The sequence below is a fragment of the Anser cygnoides genome, chromosome 7, assembly GCF_040182565.1.
Source record: "Anser cygnoides isolate HZ-2024a breed goose chromosome 7, Taihu_goose_T2T_genome, whole genome shotgun sequence".
Lineage (NCBI taxonomy): Eukaryota > Metazoa > Chordata > Aves > Anseriformes > Anatidae > Anser > Anser cygnoides.
Window position 1 is genome coordinate 31,706,839 of NC_089879.1, and position 22,517 is coordinate 31,729,355.

Sequence of the window (22,517 nt, forward strand, 5' to 3'; positions counted from 1 at the left end):
ACAGATGGGAAGGCAGCACACTGAGCTGTTCAGAGCACAGGCCTCATTATTATTGCTCTTAATCCTGTGTATTTGTTCTAATGACTGTGACATTTTGCAAGGTATGGGAGACAGTTTGGTTGGTGCACAGCCTAATTGCGCATCAGTGTTCTGCTGGCTGGGAGACCTTGGTTTAGCTTCTAGCCCTTTGTTCATCTCCTTTGGGTCATTATAACCCATACACTGAATCAAATGCACAAAAGCCCTAGAGTCATAGCCACACTCTGCTTTTTCTTCTTGTTGTGGCCGTGACCTCAACAGCGGTGAGAATAACCTCTGGTACAAACATCTATTATGTGTATTCTGTGTGCTTAAAATAGCCTCTTGACCAATCAATAAATCACACTTGACACAGAAGAGAAAAAATAAATGCAGAGGAAACTTATAGAAATATCACACCTTCCTCTTTAAAGGCAGACAATGAGCTAGATTCACCTTGATACGTCCAGATGGGGCAATTAACAATATGTAAAACTGGAGTGGCCATGCCAAGCAAAAGGTCAGATGTCCTTGGAAAAAAAGTGATGAAAGAGGATGAAAAGAAAAATGGAGCAAAACATCACTGGAAAGCAGAATGCAATACCACAAGTAGAAGTATAGGCAGGAGGCACGCTGCAGCCCAGAACACAAAGTAGCAAGCGAGTCATCCTGGCACTTGCATTCCAAGACCTGCTGTGGAAAGTGTCAGCATACCAGAAATAGATTTGCTTTAATGTAAATAAAAAACAGTTTAAGAATAACACTAGTTGCCTTGAGCTGTCAGAGTCCCACAAGCTAGGTTAGTATACCAGTACAATTTCACATCATATCCTTCGATGATAAACTGTTATAGCTTCCGTTCTGAATGCACGGGTGGAACAGAAAATTTAGTTTTTGAAATAGGCAAAGTTCTTAAACAAATGTATCATAGAATAAATATATAACAAAAAATCTCAAGGTAGCTTCCACTCCAAATTGGCTGACAATATAATAAATGGATATGCATGTGGTAATTATAGCTCCATGTTTGTTTAGATATTCCAGTGGAGCAAGACAAAATCTGCACACTCATTTAAAATGCCAGTTACTACACAATAACAGTTACTACACATAAGTATAAAAAATAATTCCAGATTCAAGAAGATGTATCTAAACCAAGACAGAAAAAGCACTCCAGAAATACAAAAACCTTGAAGATAAAGTATTTCAGATACTTCCATTTATTTCTTTTTCTACATTTATATTACTTTTATTAATATGGCTATTAACCTACTGGCTGCTCTACCATGTTGTCTTCTATATTAGGGCACATGCTCCCAAATTCAGTTCACCTGAAGAGCTGTAGTTAAGGTGATTCATCTTCCTTAAATATAAATGCTAAACATTCCTTTTTCATCTAAAGACAATACGTTACTCTCTTCAAAACATCCACATTAAACAGAGGTTTATTATTGCAGAGTAGCAAGCAGGGATTCTTCCATTAGGATCACGTTAGACCTTCTATGCTGTAAACCTGAGCAGTATCCTAGTAACTACTTCCTCATGGAAGACCGCTGACCAGCACTACAGAAGACACCCTAGCTTTTGCAGATTTTATTTTTTTACATCAGTCTCTAGAGATGACAGTGTGGGAGTCTCTGCCCATTTGCTTCTACGGACTCTGTAGCTTTTGTTGTTGTTTGGTGGGGGTTGAAGTGTGTGTGTGGGGGTACATCAAAACATCAAAGACGATTTCTTCATGAGCCTGATGATACCCAACCCAATAACGAAATTTCAGTTGGTACTACATTTCAAGTACAGTAATTTGTGTTACGGTGATGTTTCTTTCCTGACAATAGGTATATACACTTGTCTCCAGATGCCCTTAATGAACTGCATGCTAATTTATTTGGGAGAGGAGAAAGAGTCTTTAGCTCAACACAAGCGCTTGAGAAGTTTTTCCCTGTCTTGCTGTAGTTGACATTCAGGAGCGGTAGCCAGACTCCTGCACTTTGTTAGAAAAAGCAGCAAACTACAAGACCTTGGATGTGAATTGTGGATCCTTCCCTCAGCTTATTAGAGTGATGTCCATTCTTGTTTGGCATCTGATGCCATCTTGTTGCTATTGTCAGAAGGTTTTTGGGTGGCAAAGGAGCAGTCAGATCAAGGTTTATCACTCTGTATGACTAATGGCCAATGTTCACAAAGTCAGCTAGCACATCCACCCAAAGAGTCCAACCTCTATAATGGATCAAATTGCATTATTGCTACAGCATTTACAAGCAAGAGAAGACACATTTTAGGCACTGCACTGAACCTTATCTAGACTATTGCTGTAATCTTTTTATGCTGCATCCCTTATTAGAGTGTTTCAATGCCTTGAAATTAAGGGAACCCCTTCCTGCTTATTATTGTCTCTACAGCCTGATAAGCTGCTATGAGCTAAGTGTAATCCTAGCGACAGGCACCGGCCACATAAGCAGCTATTCAGGGACATACTCTGTACAGGTGTTATCTGTCTGCTGTCCATCTGGTCCAGCACCACTTTAGGTCCACATCACTGTGATCCCTTTGATTTGTCTTAAAGGATATTTGCAGCTTTAGGGATGACCTTTCCTAGAACACACCACCAACAGTCAGGAGGCACAAACAATTTTATTTGACAAGTTGGGCCATTAGTTGCAGAACCCTGACTTGAAAAAACTACCTGCCCTACCCTTGCTTAATTCTCTGGATCTCTAAAACTTGCTGTGTGCCTCCCTCTTCAGCTTTCAAGCTCCCTGTAAGCACTCTCTAAAGCGAGTAACAAGCTATTTTAGACCTTGCTTAGACAACAGGGCAAGCTGACATGCCAGTCCCTACAGGGCTGCCTCTGCCAGGTGCTCCAAGGCTGCGGGAAGGAGAGGCAGCAGCCCAGCACCTGAGTCTGGCAGCAGCCCCTCACCACCGTAAAAGCTCACCTTCCTCCCGAGGCCCTGCAGAAGACGATTCTACCCAACATTTCACGGAATAAGAGAACTGGGGGGACACGGAAATATATCAGGGACTCCTGAGGCAGGACCATAAGAAAAAAAAATTCCTTAACTATAGGTACAAATAAGCCTTTTTGTACCAAAGAGACTAGCGACTGAGATTGTACATCAACCAGATGAGTAGGGAACAAGGAGATCTGGGGGGGGAAGGACATGTGATTTCAAATAGCACTGCCACTCTGAAGGTCCTTCTCCTTTTGGACTTTTCCGTCTATTTTTAAATACATATTTTTATTAGCTAGCGAGCTCACAGTACAGCTCACATAAAACTTGTATAACTTGCAAACAAGGACACAGTGCCTGCTGCTTCATATAAACTGAAGGTCAGCTTGGACTGAGGTGAAGCAATGTGACATTCTTAATACACAGTATTTTTAATTTTATTTCCAATCACACATGAGCATCAAAATTAGCTATAGCATATAAGGGATTTTTATAAAGAATGTCATAACCTTTTTCTCAAAAAAAATTTAAAAATTGCTTAGGAGTCCTGTAAATATAGATGAGCACACCACCTTATGCTGCAAAGCAGGAAAGAAAAAAATAGGAGCATGACTAGAGTGCAACCAAAAGGGAGTGCTTTTTTTTTTTTTTTTATCAGTCTCACTAATTCTCAAAACTCTACTGAAGCAAGTAATAAAGTCAAAAAATCACTGTCTTGGGATTAAAGAGACAAAATACACCAAACCAGAACAGGTGAGGAAAAAGAAGCAGAATCAAGTGAGGGGTGGTGACTGACAGTAAATATGAGGGTACATTAAGAATTTAGCTATTTCTAGCACAAGCAGCTCTTTAGGACGTTACGGGAGCTGTTGACAGCCCCAGAGCATCCTACTGACATGCGAATGCTTCACACGTGCTGCTGGAGCACTTCCTGGTATGACATACTCACTGGCTTAGACCATCCTTACCCCAGTGGGCACATGGAGTACGTAGTCCACACCAGGGCAGGAGCTTCTAATTCTTATTTCTCCAAAGGAAAGCAATTCACATGTACCAAAATCTTTGAACTGCACCAACAGGCAGTCAACTAGCAGACAAGCAGGGTGTGATCTGCAAAATCGCACTACTGCTCTGGAACAAAACATTGGCATCAGTGTAGCCTCAGGCTGAAAGTCCTAACGCACCTGAGAAGACTCTGCAAAGCCAAGTAGCACTGGAGCTCTGGATGCCAGCTCCTTATGCATTCTGCAACTGCAGTCTGCTTTCAGTGAGACAGAACCTTACCCAGGATCTTATGTCTGGTATATTGTAGTTATCTCCTGAACAACCTAGCAGGGAAAAAAGTCTCTCTCCCCCTCATGCAACTTCTTTCCTTCCTATTAACATGTATGTTTCTCTATCAAAGCCATGACATGATTTTAAGTTCTAACTTAATGTCGCTTTTTATCCACCCCTTAAGAAGAACCAGACACTTGAACAGGGAGAATTCATTTCATTCCATGGATTTAACATTTCACAGTGATGATAATCTGTACCATTATGAGTTAATAACACCCCTTCCAGGATAACACATCACTTCTCAAGTTTTTGTTTGTTTTCAGTGTGGTATGGTTTAACCTCAGCAGCTTTGCAAGATCACACCCACCCTTGGCATAAGGCAGTGTGTATTGCAAAACGTGCTACCTACCACTGCAAGCCAGTAATAGGGCGGTCTGTCCAACTGAAGCAATGGCTCGAAGTGATTTCACAGCAGGTACGACGCTACTGTCACTAATGTAACACATATGCCCATTCAGAGTCATTTTGGGATCCAATCTACAGCTGAAACAATGGAAGCTTGCCAAGATGAAAACAGCCATATATATCACTTCACAATTTCAACACCAGGTACTATTCAGTCATTTACAGTTATGGTCTCCCATTATTTACCTTAAACGAGCAGCTGAGCACTTGAGAAGACCTGCTGAGTGGCTTCCAGGTAAAATTATAAAGCAGAAGGGGCAGCAACAGCCCCCACTGGCTCCCTCACCCACCAGGTTCACAACGGTTGATACCTTGCTTAATATGGATTGCTTATTCTCAACAAAAGGAACACGAACCCACAGTCAGACTTAGAAGACTAGGAAACAACCTTGTTTAAGGATTAATGGCCCGTATTGCTGATTTTGAAAGAAAAATATTTGGGTATAATTCAGCAATCAAAAGAGCAACAGACATATGGCACAGTAAAGTAAGGGGGAAAAAAAAGCATTTGAAGAAAAGTGATACGTCGGTGGTATATTTCACTTTCAGTTCAATTTTTCTATTTTTTTTTTTAACCTCATGTACCCTTTGACAAATGTTTGATATAAATGGCAAAATATATGCTTCACTAAGACAATTCTTTTCTGCTGGCTCTTCCATCAGCATCATCTGTATGATTCTTGTCAAGTTCAGATTTACAATGACACTGAGGAGGATCCATGGGAAAATCTTACCCATTACATTATTCAGTACTTTGACCCGATCAGTTAATCTATCCTGAGTGCTTCAGGGAGACAGCAGTTGAGACACACGCTTTTGGACATTAGACTGGTATTAACAGCGTACAATCAGTTATGCCTTCATATTTCTGATTTTGTTCTGCCAATGAGGCCATCCAAACCAACATTTTCATACCGTTAAAGAAGTGACAAAGTCACACACTTTTATAATTAACGTTTCCCCCCAAATTTGGATTAGAATTCAACTATTCTATTCTCCTGTCACATTTGCTACCTCAACTCAGTCTAGTGTAACAACATATGCATTTAAAGTGGTATCTGTCAACTCTCATCTCTCAGATGTGGAAGAACTTGTTGGTTAGCTGCAGCATTCCCTCAAACCAAGGATATGATGTCCTTCTAAAGGGCAGGGTATAGTCATATAGCTTCAGTTTGAAGACTTTCTTGCCCCTTAGCATTTCACTGTAAAAATTAGTGAATGAAAATTCAGAAGCTGGGCTGAAAATATTTCTGAGGTCCTCTAATACATGGAAGCAGCTAAGACTGTTTCTAAATCCTGAATATGATGCCAGTGACTGAAGCAAACTTTTATGCAGCAATGCTTATGGTTTAGAGCCTACTGTAGCAGCATTGTACAAAACACAGGAAGACAGGAAAAGACAGTCCACATTCTGCCAGCCCTGCAGTCTAAACTGAAAAAGATGAAATTACTAGCCATAGGACACAATGGCAGTTAATATTGAAATCCAGATTAAAATTCAATGCTCTCAGTCAGTGCCCAATTTAGTCTACCACTTTGACAGAAAGACACATGAGACTGCTCCACCAAAATCTGTGCAGTGGGACCGTCTGATTCAGTGCAGAAGCCTTTGCTTTGGGGATAATTGCAGAATTGCTTTGTTTTGTCTCCCTATGTAAATCTGCCATATGGGCCTCAGTTACGGTAATGACAGAAAAAGTTGAGGAGTTTGATAATTCTTGGTTTTAGAAAGAGATTAAGGTCTGGCAGCTGGCAAGTATGAAGCGAAAAAAAAATTCAATCTAGCATGCCCAGCTGCACTGTGGAAGTAGGATGAGCCAAAACAGACTCTCTGCAGTCAGGGAAAGCTTGCTCAAGAATTGCCAGAAGTGCTCAGGTACAGAATGTCACATAAGATTAAGGAAAAAGAAGAGAAAAATTAAGAAGGCCTTTTAGAAAGGTGGAAACAAGCTGAGACATGAAAAAGAGCAATAATGGCTCACAAAGAAAACATGGAGACATAAAAGAAGATTATCTTAGTACGGAAATTCTCTCTTTGTATGACTATGGATAGTCATTTGAAATTTGTTACAACGTGAATGAATATTCCATAGTTTTACTGCCTAAAAAAAAAAACCTTCATTACTGCACACATTGTGCAGTGCTTACCATGTGGCTCTGAGTAGCGATGTCTAGGAGTTCCAGCCAGGTAGAGCTCCAGAAAGAAAGGAGTACTTTTACAGAGGGAAGATGCAATAAATGAATAAATAGTAAAGAAAGGCAGCCAAACTCAAGGACAAATCTAATAGGGGAAGACATACAAGACTTGGGATGACCATGTTAAGAGTATAGTTTTTTAACCTATATCTATGTACATAAAAGTATATGTATATGCTCAGTTATATATTCTGTATTAGAAGTGTATACACACATACATACACAATTACATACGCTAACTGCATTGTTGCTTCACTTTTTTCTAGTCCCATATGGCTGCAATGGCCTTCACATCTGTATAGTCAATCCTAAATTACAATACACTGAATATAGTAAAATTAGAATTTCACCCCTTAATTAATTATCCAAATCCTGCATTCACTTAAAATGGGCCACAGAACATGCAAATATAGTACAAAACCAGAGTGCCTCACAAAGAGCAGCATATTGATTACCAAGACACTCTGAAAACAAGAGTTCTTGATCCATTGCCAACCAAACCAGTTATTAACTCATAATTAAAACAGAGCAAGAGTTTCTACCACATGTAGAACAAGCATCAACATTCATATAAACTAAGATCGTCAGCTTAGTGGCAATTTTTTATTTTTTACACAATATGCCACAAACCTATAAAGGAATCCAAATCAAGCTTTTTTCCTTTCTCAAATTCTTGTGTGCTTCTTATTTTCTCAACTGTAAACTTGGATTTTTTGTCCTATTCCGTTTTTATCATAGGGAGTAAGATATCATTCAGTGTCATGCATTGTTTGGGCAGTAGGTACCACCACGCCATCAGAGTTCCAGACAAAGTGAAAGATATATAACTGGGGCACAAGCTACCAGGAAATCTGGCTTGTGGCAGTTATTAATGCTTTAAACAACAGAAAACTATTTAAAATTAGTTTCCATTAATAATTACATGATTGCTGGAACTGAAGTCAAGGAAGTACCTCTGAAAATGCTGCTACGATGATATTAATATTTATGCTCAGGTAAGATTGATCCTGAAATTTCTAAATGAATTCTGCCACCCAGAAATGGCTGAATAAAAACCTGTAATTTTTGCTCGCTGAAAAGAAGCCAATGCTTCAAGTGGTATGAAGTATGTATATACCTAGTCTGAACTAATAATGTGAAGTTGCTAATATGTTTATCTGTGTGATATATTTACATCATACATATGCTTATCACTTGTAATGCAGCTACACACACTCCACTTGAAAATATCACCACTACTGTTTGAAGTATTGGTATCTCCCTATAAGTGAAGGCCCTTTAGTGGAAGATATTTCCCGTATAAAGTCAGTTAATGGCTTTAGTTGTACACATCTTCACACAGCAAACAAGCTGATAGCTGTAAGTGAAGGGTGTGTATACCAACGTGTATAAGAACATACTAATATTTAAATGTATACAGATATATACAAAGGCATAGCACACAGAGATATGACAAAAAATACAGGGAAGATGCAGAAAGACACCCCCCCCCCCCTTCACTTATATTTTCAAATTGCCCTTTTCATACTCTTTAAAACAAGACATTGCAAATATTCATTGACGTATTTGCACTGATTACTGCTGACAGAACTTGACCCTCTCTTCTCTCATTTAAGTCATCCCTGAAAATATTTCTGATGGCATGCTTTGATGACTTTCACTTTGAGAGGTAACAACAACTGTCCATCTATGAACCAAACCGTTACCTGTTTGCCCAAATGGAAAAGGGAATTTTAGGTAACTGAAATTTAAGGCAAGAAGGTATTCTGGCCTCAAGCGACCATGTACACATGAAAATTCCATTGCACTAACTAGAAAATCTGTCCTTGACTGTGCTGTAGATGTATTACCCAGGAACTCTGGTACTTTACACAAATCGTAAGGTCAGGCAAAAACTAATTCCTACTATTCATGGGTTCCCATAAAAGGAAAAAAAAAATCTATATATATATACCTCCAAAATTTCAGTAAATTCCTGTTCCCTTAGAAGAACTGGGAATCTGGTTGAAATCAGGAAGATTGTTGTCCCCTGGTGCTCCTTTGGAAACACTAAAATTGTCTATTACCCCTTTCTTAACACAGGGGCTACAGAATAAGCCTTGTCCTGAAGAGCGTATGTTTTTCTTAAGTGAATCTGATACCTATTAAGGCACATACATAAAACGTAAATGAGTAATACCTCTAAAATCAAATAACAAATGTCTCTAGTTTAACTCACTAGATTGACAAAATGAGCTGAAAACTTTCGCTGATGAAATTATGAGTAATTGTTCTATCTACTGCTCCTTGTGGATGAGTTTCATTTTGTTGCAGAATAATCCATTAAATTTACAGGAGGGAAGGACTGGTTCATTAAACAGCTAAGGAGGTGACAATACTGAGTTGGAGCTTCTCGCCTGTTAAATTGATCCACAGAAAATACTGTTGTCAAAGCAAAACAGCAATTATAAAGGAGAACAATGAACGCGAGGAAATTCTAAGAATTCTAACAACCTTCCAGAACAAAGCAACCTTCTTTGTCTCTTGAACATTGTCCTAGGAAGGATCCACCCCAGGCTTAGTTGTCATTGCATTTTAACTGATCTGTTTGCCTGCTTGCAAGTAAAGCCCTGAAAGAACAGAAGAATATTCAGTACTGAAGATGTGCTTTGTGGAACTTAAACTGATTTTCCCTAATGAATCTATTTCTTTAACAAAATACAGAGGAGAGAAAAGTTTGTAAACTTATTAAAATTTAGGTAAAGGGATTTCTCAAGACGTGAGCTTGCTCAAGCCAGTCTTCAGGACTAAGCTTTCTCATTTTAGGAACTGTATTTTTTTGTGGGAAACAGCCAGGTGCAGGCAGAAAGAATGCGAAGTCACTTCTGATGGCACTCCTGAATTGCACGTCCCTGGTTATGTTCCAGCCCTCCAACTCAATGGATATGCCATATTCTCTACTGTTTGGTGGCTATTCAGATACAGCTGTTGTGTAGAAGACAACAACATCGTTACACAGGACCTGCTGTCTTGCCTTGTCTCATAAGCACACGAAACACATGGAATGATATTAGTGAGAGATCACGTTACTCTGAGGGTCTTTTCTATATATTAGATTCTGGAATCACTAGCAGCAATTTTTCTGCAGGTTTTGTTCACCCTACCCACCCATCAGACAACTCCATGGCAAGGGAGTAGCTTGCTTAAATTTGGAATTCAGCCAACCCGCTCTTTTCTGCTCTCAGTTACTGGACTGCAGCACCAACAACAGAGAAATGTGACGTTCCTTCAGCAGGCTGTACAGCAGCAGCGTGCTGGGGTCTCTAGGGCTATTCCCTCTGGTACGCTGTGCTGCAGCACACATGAAGCAAGCAGTGCATTTCCCCAGAAGTAAGCACCCAGAGCACTGCTCTGGTGAACTGCTGGGCTCTCAACAATACGGTAGTACGTGCCACATGGCGTCTTTGTAAACACATTATGACACAGTGTCAGCAACTGGATTTTGGGATAGGGATCGTTTCTTATACCCTCATAGCACTTTGCTCAGTCGAGTTCTGAAAGGAACTTTTAGTGCCCACGTACAGTTGCAAGTCTTTACTCCCGCAGAACTTTCATTGTTGCACTTGCTTCTGAAAAGTTGACGAACTTACGCTTTCTCTTTCGTGGTGGTGTAAAGCTTACAAGGACCTAGCGACTTCATTTGCTTCCAGGAGAGTTGCCAAACACCTGTACTCGCTCCTGAAAACAGTGGGAGCTGCAGAAGAGGAGTTTATCTTCTGAAAAAAATTGGCCCCTGCACAATGCAGTGGCTGCTCCACTAACACCAAGTGACACTAAAACCCAACAAATTAGGTGCTCAGAGCATCTTCTCCGTGCAGGTGGATCAGCAGGTGGCAAAGGAGCCTTCCAACAGTTCTTGTACCACCATTTCTCCCTATTAGTTACAGCTACTTACACATTCCAGCTTCCAGTTCTACAAATCATATTCAAGCCCAACATGTAAATGAAAGTGTTTGTTTAAGCGCCTATCTACAAAGATGAAATTAAAAATTCTCCATCAAAAACACACAAAGTCTCTAATTCTCACCACTAACCTAAGGTTAGTATAAAAGCTTAGTTAAACACATGCAGTAATTTTCTTAATCAGTCAGCACTTCAGAAAGACAGATGCTTCTGTTTATGTTGGTCTATTATCAAGTCCTTTGGTGTCTGAATAATTCTTATGCCTATCCTGAAACTTCATTAACATAAATTTCTTCTATATTATTCTGCCTTCCGTGACAGATAGTACAAGTCTTTTTTATTTGGTTGGTTAGCTTATCCTTCTTGGCCTTGAAGAATCACAGTATTTTGTGCGTTTCCTGTATCTTTTTATCCAACTGTAGTGGTCGAAAATTAGGAATAATTATACTGCATGTGAAAATCAAAAGCTGTATGAGAACTAATTTGACAGTCTCAAAACTCTCACAGGAAAACCATTTCTGTAACTGGATTTTATTCAACAAATGTTGTCTGTTACTCAGAGCTTTCTAGAGGAATCATGCAAACTGAATATAAACTCAATTGCTGGCTCTCTGAAGGTTTTGAGCTAGAGTGTGCTCTTTGGCTGCTGAAGGTACTTGCCAACAATTTTTATGTCTATATTATACATGTTTATTTACATTATAAATATATATATATGAATGCTTCCACTCCCCCCACCCCGCTTTTTCTTTGTGTTTTCAGTTTTCACCTGAGCATATAGTCCTTGGGAAGTGTAATGGGGAGTGTAAGGGAAAACTAAACACAATTAAACTGGTCACATACCTCAGTTTAATTATACTAGATCAGATAGGACAGAAATAGGAAAGCTCCAACTTTGAAATCACATCACTGATTTCATCAGTATTGACTAATAACGTGCACACTTCAAGAAAAGGGTGAAACAAGCCACATTTTGTTCAATACTGTGCAGATGCCATAGGTATTAGTCCATCAATTATTTCCTGTGTGTGGTTAAAGCAATTAATTACCCCCAATCTCTACCGTTGGCTGATTGATAGATTGAGGGCTCAATTACTGTACGCTTGATTTGCGCTTCTGTCAGCATTGCTGGGTACCAGATATACCAAAGCATCGTTGCATTGGCTTCGTGAAGACATAAGAAAGGTGTTCCAGCTATCCTGAAGCGCATTTTACAGAAAGCATCATTGTGACTGTCAAAAACTAAACGAGATTTCGGAAGTTTCCACGGCAATAGGAGTTATTCATTTTTAGACTGTGCTCTCTTGAGAAAGGGGATGGTGGACACAGTCATTTTATGGAGAGTTTTTCTATGCTATTCTAGTACTAATATGAATAAACTGAAAAGCTTCATTAAGAACAAGAATTTGAAGATTTTAATCTTGATAATAGAAGATTTTTCCTCTTTTCCACATCCCCTGTTCTTTTTCATTTTATTTCACTTATTATTAAAAATAAAACCCACAGCCACTCTTCTCATAAGTAAAACAGTAAATCAGGAGAGATGCGTGAAGTTTAGCTAGGTCGAAAATTAGACAAAATGCTCTGGTCCACTTCCAGTTTGGACCCTTCCTATTACGTCAGCTCATAGTATACCTGCTTTAGCAAAAGTCAAAATGCACAGCCAGTATACACATTATTTTTTACTTCTTCCTATGAGTAGTTATTTGAGAAATATAAATGGTAATAGAACTACGATCCATTCTATGTCTATTCTTTGAATGAGAAGTAGTGTTAATTGATTATACAATGAAGTGACTGCTGTATATAAGCAGGGCAGGCATCTGCTTTTCTTGGACAAAATTTTCCAAAGTGCTAGAAAACAATTAAATCTAGAGAACAGCTTTCCAAATAAAGTATCAAGTACATTTTTTTCTACTAGTAGCTCATCAGAACACACACCATGGGCTTCAGCTTACCAAATCGGCCACTAAAAATATTAATCTTATAGCTAAAGAGTTTGCACCTCTTGTAGTAACAGAGATATGTTGCAATTAACAGACAGAGAACCACTTATTACACCTATCACTAACAGGTATGAACAAGTGGGTTTTCCAAAGCCAAAAGTTAACTGAATCAACCTTATTTTCCCCTCCATCTTTCAATTAACTCCAGATACACCAATCACTGTAATACCTCACAGCCCCTACTGTACACAGGGCTATTCCATAAGATAACAAATTGCTCTTGAAATAATTAAGCTTATGGTCTAAAGAGTATGTTAAATATATTAGTTGTATTCTGTTGTAGAAGCTAATACAAAGTTATGTGCCTCAAGAACCATACAGAACATCATAATATTTAGGTACTTCTATAATCACCATATAGAGTACATTCTAAAGACCTCATTATTTGAAAGAGACTATAAACACATAACGCATCTATTGTTATGTGGCTCACCATCCTTCATAGCATGTTTCCTTTTCAAGTTTACTGTGATATTTCACAGGAGAGACCTAGAACATTCGCTCTGGTTTCAGGATTCAAAGGTCATTGGTAGTCAAAAGATTTGGCAAACAAAAGTTACAGTTTACAACTGAGCAAACATGTTTCAAAAGAACTAGCTTCAACTCTAATAAAAATAAGAAATATTAACAACTCCTGAACATTTTGTAATTATCAGTAGAGAAACCAAACAAATTCATTAGGTTATCAGGCAATTGCCTGAGAAAGTGACAGATGAAAATATATAATTATCAGACAGCTTATCCCTCTACATGATGTTTTCCAGCTTGACTTCCTACGTTTCTCTAGGTAGAGCTACAGAAAATGTAAAAGAAGCAAATCCCTCCCTGCTTTCAGCTTTAAAAAACAATCCACATGAAAATATGACACACACTTGTGGTGGAATACGCCAGGTGAAACTAAGAGCTCTAGCCAAATTTTGACAGACAGCTTCAATCAGGCTACTTATCTTACATGTGGAAGGTATAAACCAGACTGCTGCCAATTGCTTCTCTACAAGATTTTGTTCCACTTCATTCTCTACACCAACATTGCTACGGCAACAGCCCATTCAGTAGAAGTCCACTATGAAATAATGTGCTGAAGACTGATAAAGATACAGGAAGTGTGTTTCTTGCCTGTATTTCCACTGCTGTGATCCATCTGCAATTGGTAGAGCAGAGTGGCTGCTGCTGTAGCTCTGGTGCTCGGGCACAGGCAGCCGAGGGCTACTGCCGCATGGCATTGGGTCACTGGCAAAATTCCATCCCAGCTTGCAAAACGCAGCCAGAAGAGATGATGTCATAGATGCACTCTGCCTGGGAACAAAGCAGTGTTTGATTAAAGTGATCATGCCCAACCTTAGAGCTGCTATGTCATCAGCACCGGTGTCTGAGCTACACTCTCCTTTAAAAAAGCTATCAGGAACACTGTATATTTGCTCCCCTGCATGCAAATGGTTAACAGAACCAGTGTTACTGGTTTTCTCTTTAGCTACCTTTATAACTCTTCCATATTTCCACCCTTCGATCTGCATTTTGTGGCTGCTTTTTCATTTGGCTTACCTATACCACACATAGCCTCAGACTTCTAGCCATGACTAAAATTTTACTGAAATGTATTTTGCCAGCAGGAACGTGGTCAGATTCTAGTTAGGGCATGTATCATTCTAGAGTACAAAGAGAGTTAAAGGAAAAAAAGCTATTACAAGCTTTTATACCACCTACCCTATCAGTCCTTCCCATTCAGGTATTTCAGAATTAATATGTAAGCAAGTGCTTTCAGTTCAGCCTCACAGAGGTTATGGTTGGATGGGGCCTCTGGAGGTCGCCTTGTCCACCCCCCCTCCCCGCTCAAGCAGGGCCACCTATAGCCCTGTTGCATGTACATAACACCAGCCTTCAGGCGGCACTACGCTGTGCCATAACCACACCATGCTACTGAATCTTTTTGCCTCCCTCTGTTTGTTTATACTCTAAGTTGTATTTTTTACCGCAGACCCAGGTTTCTTCTAAGCTTAGATGAACCATCCACACTAGGCCTTATCAACTCTGTTCCCTACCCCATAAAACTCTTATTTAAAAAAAAAAAAGAAAGTGAGCTGAACAAAGTCCCCCATGTCTATAGCCCTGCTCTTTGCAGAACGCCATGGAGGAAAACCTAACACCCCAAGCCAAACCCCTTTCTTCCATACACCTTCCTTTTATTCTAGAGGCCTGCACCTGATTTTGGCAATGAGCCCCAGCTGCAGCTGTTCCACCTCCACCAGGGGCTTTGAGACTGCAGATCTAATGAAATAATCCCCTGGGTTTGGCACCCCCTAGGCATCAGGAATGTAAGGAGCAACAGGTCATGGAGAAATAAGTGTCCCTTCCACCTACCTGTGGTAAACTGCTTCATGAACTATATAGTACCTGACATGATTAGAGCAAGTCTGTGTTTAGATCCTAATTCGATTAGATCCTAATCTTTGTTGCTAATCAGTTAGCTCACAGGGAAGGGCACTTCTGTTCTATGCCTTAATTAATACATGCTAATGCATATCAGTCAAGGAAACTTTATGCACTTAACCAGCGAACAGGCCTATCAGTGAAACTCTCTGAAAGCAGTGAGCACGACACCAGAGCGTGAGCAGCCAAACTGGTTTGTAAATAAAATATTTATATATCTATCATGCGTTCATGCAACTTTAACGGCCACGGGTTAGGTATCACCTTTCTAGCCATTTCGCTTAGGAGGCAGCACGGTTTGCACACAGGCTGTGTGTGTTTGTAGACCTGACCGGACCATTGCCCTGCCTCTGCGCCGTGGTGCTACCCAGTACCTCCTGCCTTAGCGGGGGCAAGGCACGCGGGGGCCTGTGTTTATGATCAGCAAGGCATCTCCTTCTGATCAAAAGGAAATCTATTCCTGCTAATAAGCGGGCTGCCGCTTGCCCCACAATGACCCTGAGAAACACACAATTTTACAATTTATTATTGCTATATTCTCTACTACATCATTGAACCTTTTCTGCCAAGACTGCTCCTTAGCAGGAAAATAAATAAAAGTCCCAGCGTCTGTATGAACTGCGCTGCATGTAAACATAGGCTGCAGCACAACAGAGAGCCCTGGCTGGTGCAAGGCAGTCTGACACAGCCTGCCTAGAGCTCATCTCAGTGCTCAGAGTTACTCGGAGAAGGCATAGAAAGGCACACTCACAGCCTTCCATTTTCAGAAAAAAAAAAAAAAAAAAACTTTAAATATCTTTATTATTCTTCCTCTAATCATTCTCTGCCAAGTTGCATATCATTGTCTTCCCTCAAACACATGTACGCGCCACGTACATTTATTTGGCTGTCACACACACATGTATTTACATATTATATATACACACACATAAATGAGACTGTCAAAGTTCCAGCACCAGTGAGCCATGACATCCTATCATGGCGGTCACTGGGATGTACTGGGGGAGATCTATCTCACCTAACTAATAGCAGTGCAAACTCTATGGCAGAGCTCAGCGCTTCAGAGTCTCTTCATGGTTAAACAGGCTTTTTAATACGATCCATTAAGGACTTCAGGATGGTAAGCCACATATCCTAAAAGTACTGGTTTCTCTCTTCTGGGTATACAAATTGTAAACTTGCCAGGACAGACACCGTCTCTCTGTTCTGCTTTATGCCATGCCAGGCACAGCAGGGCTTTCTGGCATGGTGGTAGTAAATAATGAACAGCATCAGGTAACAGGTAAAAAACAGCATTGGGAAAACAGGTAAGCGGCAACTAGGCAATACTAGCAACCTGGATAAAACACCACTAAACCAGAAGACAACTTCTGCATGGCAATGAGTCAAAATTAATCAGGAGTCCCCGGCTGAGCTTATATTTAAAGATCAAACTGCTGAAAGACGCCATGCTACTTAGTCCATAATTTCTCCAAACACATACTTTGTTTATTACCATTAACTTCACAGGGATGCATGGAAAATCCAAGTTCCTTATATTAACTGGACTATTTCCACTTTTTAATTATAAGTGTTGAACTTTTTTCCTCCTTGGAATCCAACGTGAAAGGGTTTTTGTAAGCCACAACCACACTTGTCCTAATCTTTCAGGGATCTGTGAAGCCTCCCTTGTTTCCCTTTGTATGCTCACTGAAACTCTGGAGCTTTCTATCTCCTTTAGGGCACTTACTAACAATTCTACCATTTTATTCCCTTAATCTTAAGCTTTTTGTTCTCAAAGTATGGAATCAGATTTTTTCCCCCAGTAATTTTTGATTCAGTTTGTATTCATTTTTATTGGTTCGAATTTCCTTCCCTTAGAGACGAGGAAACCTTATCAGAACAGCTTTATTAACTTTACAGAATTTTTATTTTGTATTGTATTCTTCCCCCACTTTCTATTGATAGAATTTTCTCTTTTTAGTAAAAATGTCCTCAGAAGATTTTTTTTCTAGCATCACAAAGACCTCACTATTTACTAATATGCTCATGCATTTAAAAAATTTATAATTTTAAAAGAAACTTAACACATCATTCTGATACCATTTACTCTCATCTTCCATGGATGAAATATTTAAAGGCTCTAATGCAATATTCTAATTAATATTAAAGGATATATCTCAGTATAAATTTGCTTAATGTCAATGAAATAAATCTGCACCATTTTGTACTAGTAAAAAAGAGGGACTTAAGTCTTTACAGTGGAGAATACTGATAAACTGTTGTTGAAACAAAACATTCCCTGTATCATGTTCTCCATGGTATCAGAAGATAATCAGAGATTCTAACGCAACATAAAAAGGAGAACCTAAAATAACTGTCAGGTCCTTGCCTTTTTTCATTAGTCACACCAATTTCAAAGAGAACCACCTAAAACCCTAAAGACTATCAACAAAATTCTGCGCCACACACCTTGTTTCAGCTTTTTCCCCTTCTTTTTGATACAGAGAATATCCCACACCTTTTCAAAATATGTCAGTCCAGGGAAATCATGTAATGTAGCTAATGATTTCCTCTGAGGCACACCTTAGTGGATGTACATCACCATAATCCCAAAGATTATAAATGATTGGCCTTCAGCAAAACTCCTTCTCTGCTGAATTCTTACCCTTGGCAAAACAGTGTTTCTTTTCAAGCTCAGTTTGGAGGTTTCTCCTTGTCCCTTTTAATATTGTTGAAAATAACAGAGAAGGTTGTTTTGGTGGGATTTTGTTTTCTATATTACAGAGAGAAGTATTTATACTTAATCTATGTTTCCAAGAAAGTAAATTACCATTCTCAATTCAAATGGATCTTGTGTTTACAGTTGTTTTTGCATTTTAAAGCAGTCATTAGACGTATGAAGTAAAGACAATTGGGGGCGGGAGGATTTTTTTGTTTGTCTGTTTTCAGGGAGTATTAAACAGAACAGGTAGTCCTAATGGTATTTTCTCTGCTTTCTCTTCCTCTGTTCCTCACCGGTCAAGTGTCCAGTGGTTTCCTAACTACACTACATCTTACAGTGCAGTAGAGAAGTTCCTTCCCTGCTCTTTTCATTTCATGTCAGGCTTGTCACCAGTAGCTTTCTGTTGTTCCTCCTATTTGTCCCAAAATTTGTTAGTTACAAACAGGACAAAAAAAAAAAAAATAAAAATTCAATTTATCTGTTTTACTGGAGTGATCTACTGTCAAAATTAAGATCATTGGTGTTGCTTTAATTTTCACAGCTTAAACATAGGAAATCAGGACAGCTAGCAGAAGTCTATTCAACTCCACATGAAGCATTACAAAGGAAGGGTACTTCTTAAAGGAAGTAGATATTAATTCCATAAAGGTTTAAAATACAAATGAACCCAAGACTACAAAATGATAATTTCCAGGTTACATCAAAGATCTTGTAAAATATACATAGAGTGTGAAAAAAGAAAAGACTTCCTCTTCTGGGAGGGGAGCCCACCGGAAGGGCTCACCCAGAGAAGCTGTGGAAGCTGCATGTTTGGAGCCTTCAAAATGCAACTAGAGAAAGCCACATTTGCCTTGATGAGTATTGGTGACACTCCTACTTCTAGCGGGAGGCTGGACTACATATTTCCATGGGTACCTTCAACCAAGATTTTGTCTTTCTAATACTCTTTCCAAGATAAGGAAGTGGGGTGAGCAGGGAAGGAGCAAAATGACATTATCCCCAAACCCTCCAGAGTCTAGCTGGGAGTCTTAGACTGAAAGCTCTAATGATTAATATGTGGATGAGTACAAAGTTCACTATGGCTCTGCAGAAAAATTAGCATAACATTGTCTAGATCATTTTTAACATGCTTTTGTTTTAACTGACACTTCACAGAAAAACTTTTTAGAAAATACAAGCACAAATAGGTTTTTATACCTCAAGTTAGCTAAATGCTAAAATAACCTTGCTTATTTTCTAGATCTTTAAAAGGACAATAGTAGTGTCTGCAGGAGGGAATACCTTGTTACTGATGTCTACAACCTCTGCTATTGGAAAAAAAAAATTACTGAGCATCATGAATAGCAAAGGTTCCCTGTGATCTTCCTGAAAAGGGTTTAAATGAAAGCAACCCTTTACTAACAAAAAAAAAGCCTGGTCTGATGCACACAGTTGCTCAAGCAAAGCTCAGAGCCTTAAACACCACATGAGGTAACAAACAAAACTCTTAAAAACATGTCTCATTCTTGCTCTCTCACAACTGATTTTTGCAGAGGACAGAAATGAACAGCATTAGGTTGAACCCTAGATTATTTGGTTTCCACAGAAGCGTGATGTTTCTGCACTGCACTGAAACACCCTCTTTTTCTGCACAGGCAGACCATGTATGTATCATGCCACAATCCCCTGAAAACAATCTGGTGTACTTCTTTATTACTTGGAAAGTTTTTAAATGCTATTTAAAAGATGAAAACCTTCCAAGGTGCCTGATTCAGTAGCTTATTACTACGAGCCTCAGATTCAATCTCTTATCACATTCACAGGGTATAAGAGAGGAGGCTGAATTTGAGTTTCAAAGGCTGAAATAGGCTATATTCAATTTTATTTCAGTAAGAGTTCTCTAGAGAAACTGCCCATCTCCTGAGGGCAAGGGACAAAAAAGCAGCCTGAGATGCACATAACCCACTGGTACAACAAAACTCAAGGAGCTTAATATCTATTTTAGTCTCCCCTGAAAATGCTGAGTGTGATGTTGCTGATACTCAGCACTGGGCTTCTGATACCTGAAGGTGAGCTCCAGACAGCCACATTTTCTGCCAAAGACAGCTCTAGGACATGAAGTGTGGTCAGAGGCCAGATACTTTGTCACACTACATCTTCCTCTGATGATACTCCCATTAAAAGATGTGGTTAACCATCTGGAGCCAGATGACATGTTCCAGGAGCTTTGCATTAGTCTGTAACTACCTAAATCACACATGTTCCAGAAATTGCTCTTTCCATCTTTGAACTAACTGATACATAAATGAAAGTGGTTACAAGGCTAGAAATGGGTGGAGAAGAATCTCATTCAGACCAAATAATCCTCCAATTGTCCAACTTCTACCCAACCATTTTCTGTATGTAAGTAGAAGATACAAGACTAGTCCTAACAGCTGTCTCATTAATGGTTCTAACATGCTCCGGTAGTTATGGAAGACAATTGAGCTGTTAGCGTGGGTCAGCAACCTGAGTGCACCAACAGGCTCTGAAACCTGCCTCACAGGGCTTTGGTCATCTGCCTCTGTTCGAGGTCACCTCTGTTCTGGCACCAGCAGTGTGACCTTGGATCAGACTGTTGTGAAAATTGTTAAGTTCCGACAAAGAGCTGTGCAAGAAATATCTGTGAGAAGCAACGTTGTGGTGGGGAAGGGGCAGTAGGGGTGCCTCTTCTCCTTGGCTCAGGAGGTGCGTTTAAGCTCAGACCCCTGTTTCACCATTTCACTGTGAACCTTACTGCTGTCACCTCTGTCCCTCCCAAGTCTGGGTACTACTCTCCTCAAACTTCGTTGCAGACCCGACATCATTTTTTACCCCATTACATTTGCTGGATATGGCAGCACTAGTACAGAAAAATAAATAACAGGACTAGTGGAGCTTACCTGCCTGAGCTCCCATAAAAGCTATAAACAACTACAGAGAGAAGTCCAGATACGCAACACATTCTGGTACCAGATTCTTTACAAATGTAAACCAGGGAAAGAAAAATTAATTTCCACAGCAAAAGTTAGGAGGAATATAGACTGAGGAATTAAATTATCCCTAGACTACATGAAAGAGTGAAGGGTTCACTATTCAGTCATCAGATGAAGACCCTCACAAGAGAAACACTAAGTGCAAGAGAAAGTTCTCATCATACTTTCCATTGTTAGAAAAACATTCAGCAAAACTGAGAGCCAGTGAAAGATCAGTAAACCTTTTTACATCTAAGTTCAGCTAGGTGAAGTGTGAAGATCTATTAATACCCTCTTCATGCAACAGTTGTGTTAAAAAAAAAAAAAAAGTGGCTCTAAGACATTTTCCCTTTAAGGCATGAAATCACGTGCACTAAACTACATGACTTAGGGGGGCTGAATTTACCAAAGTTTTCCATTATTTTTGATGTTTTGTCAGCCATGTGCTTTTGGCATACTACATCTCTAAGTGTTCAAGAAAATACCAGATGCATTCTGCCTCTGCATGTAATGCTTGTTTATGCACAAGTGTGTGTTTAATATTAAAGGAAATGAAGTTCCTTATGGCAGTGTCACATTTTGATTCTAGTGCAACACTCCTGTTTTTCCATACTCTTTTCTCATAAGACTTTTAAACACACATCAGAAATTTTAAAAATTATTTCAGTCATGAACAGCTTCTGCAGTATACTCACGCATACAAGTTTTATAGAACTTGTGTGATCTGACTGCAGAGTGCATTTTTGATTAACCAGACCTAAGATTTTAATAACGAAACAGCAGGTGGGGTAACCAGAAAATTAAAACTCTTAACAGTCTCAGAGTAATACAGTCATAAATACAAGAGTTCAACACACCTCGTTTGCATTTTTGAAAAACATCCTCAACAATTTACTAGGTATTTCTGTTACCAGAAGAGGGCGATGTTTCTACAGTCTGATAAATACCTCTAAGGCTCTTACTGTATTTCACATTTTCCGGGGGGGGGGGGGGGGGGGGGGGGGGGCACTTACTGTCTTACATGACAGAGTCTTACCTTTCCCTTTGAAAATAGCCACTGCTTTTCTAGAAGTGATTTCTGGAAACTGTCTCCTACAGTAGTGGAAGAATGTTGTCCAGAGATCGTACATCTCCTTTGTCCAGCTGTTAAACATCAGGCATTTCTCCCATTTGAAGAGAGCATCTGTAAGAAAATGGTAACAAGTCTTGTCACAGCCATACCATTTGAATGATCACCTTTTGTTTCCCTGAACATTTCTGAGTTAAATACGTCCTTTCAATAAGTTACGGGTCAACATTTTGGATTACAGTTTTTTTTTTTTTTTTTTAAAGTATTTTATTATTAAGATTTTTTTTTTTTTAAAGCAAACCTCTCCATGTATTTTAAGGGTTTAAAAAAATAACAGGTTTTCAAATCCATTCTCATTACAATGTATACTATTCTGGCTTAAACTGCCACTAGATTGGCATAGTATGACAGTAATTGAGGCCGACTAAGTTCTGGGCTCAAAAGCTATGTTAATGAGAATAGTATCAGTCAAATTCTTGCATCAAA

The 22,517-nt window shown here is 39.4% G+C and overlaps 1 long non-coding RNA gene across 2 annotated transcripts in view; it reads right to left on the reverse strand.

The window, feature by feature from the left end:
- Window positions 1–22,517, reverse strand: part of LOC125184106 (uncharacterized) — a 324,641-nt gene that overhangs the window by 200,779 nt on the left and 101,345 nt on the right. For both annotated transcript variants that reach the window (XR_010832907.1, XR_010832908.1), the window contains exon 4: window positions 21,999–22,145. This is a non-coding gene — a long non-coding RNA (uncharacterized lncRNA). The remainder of the gene's footprint in view (window positions 1–21,998; window positions 22,146–22,517) is intronic.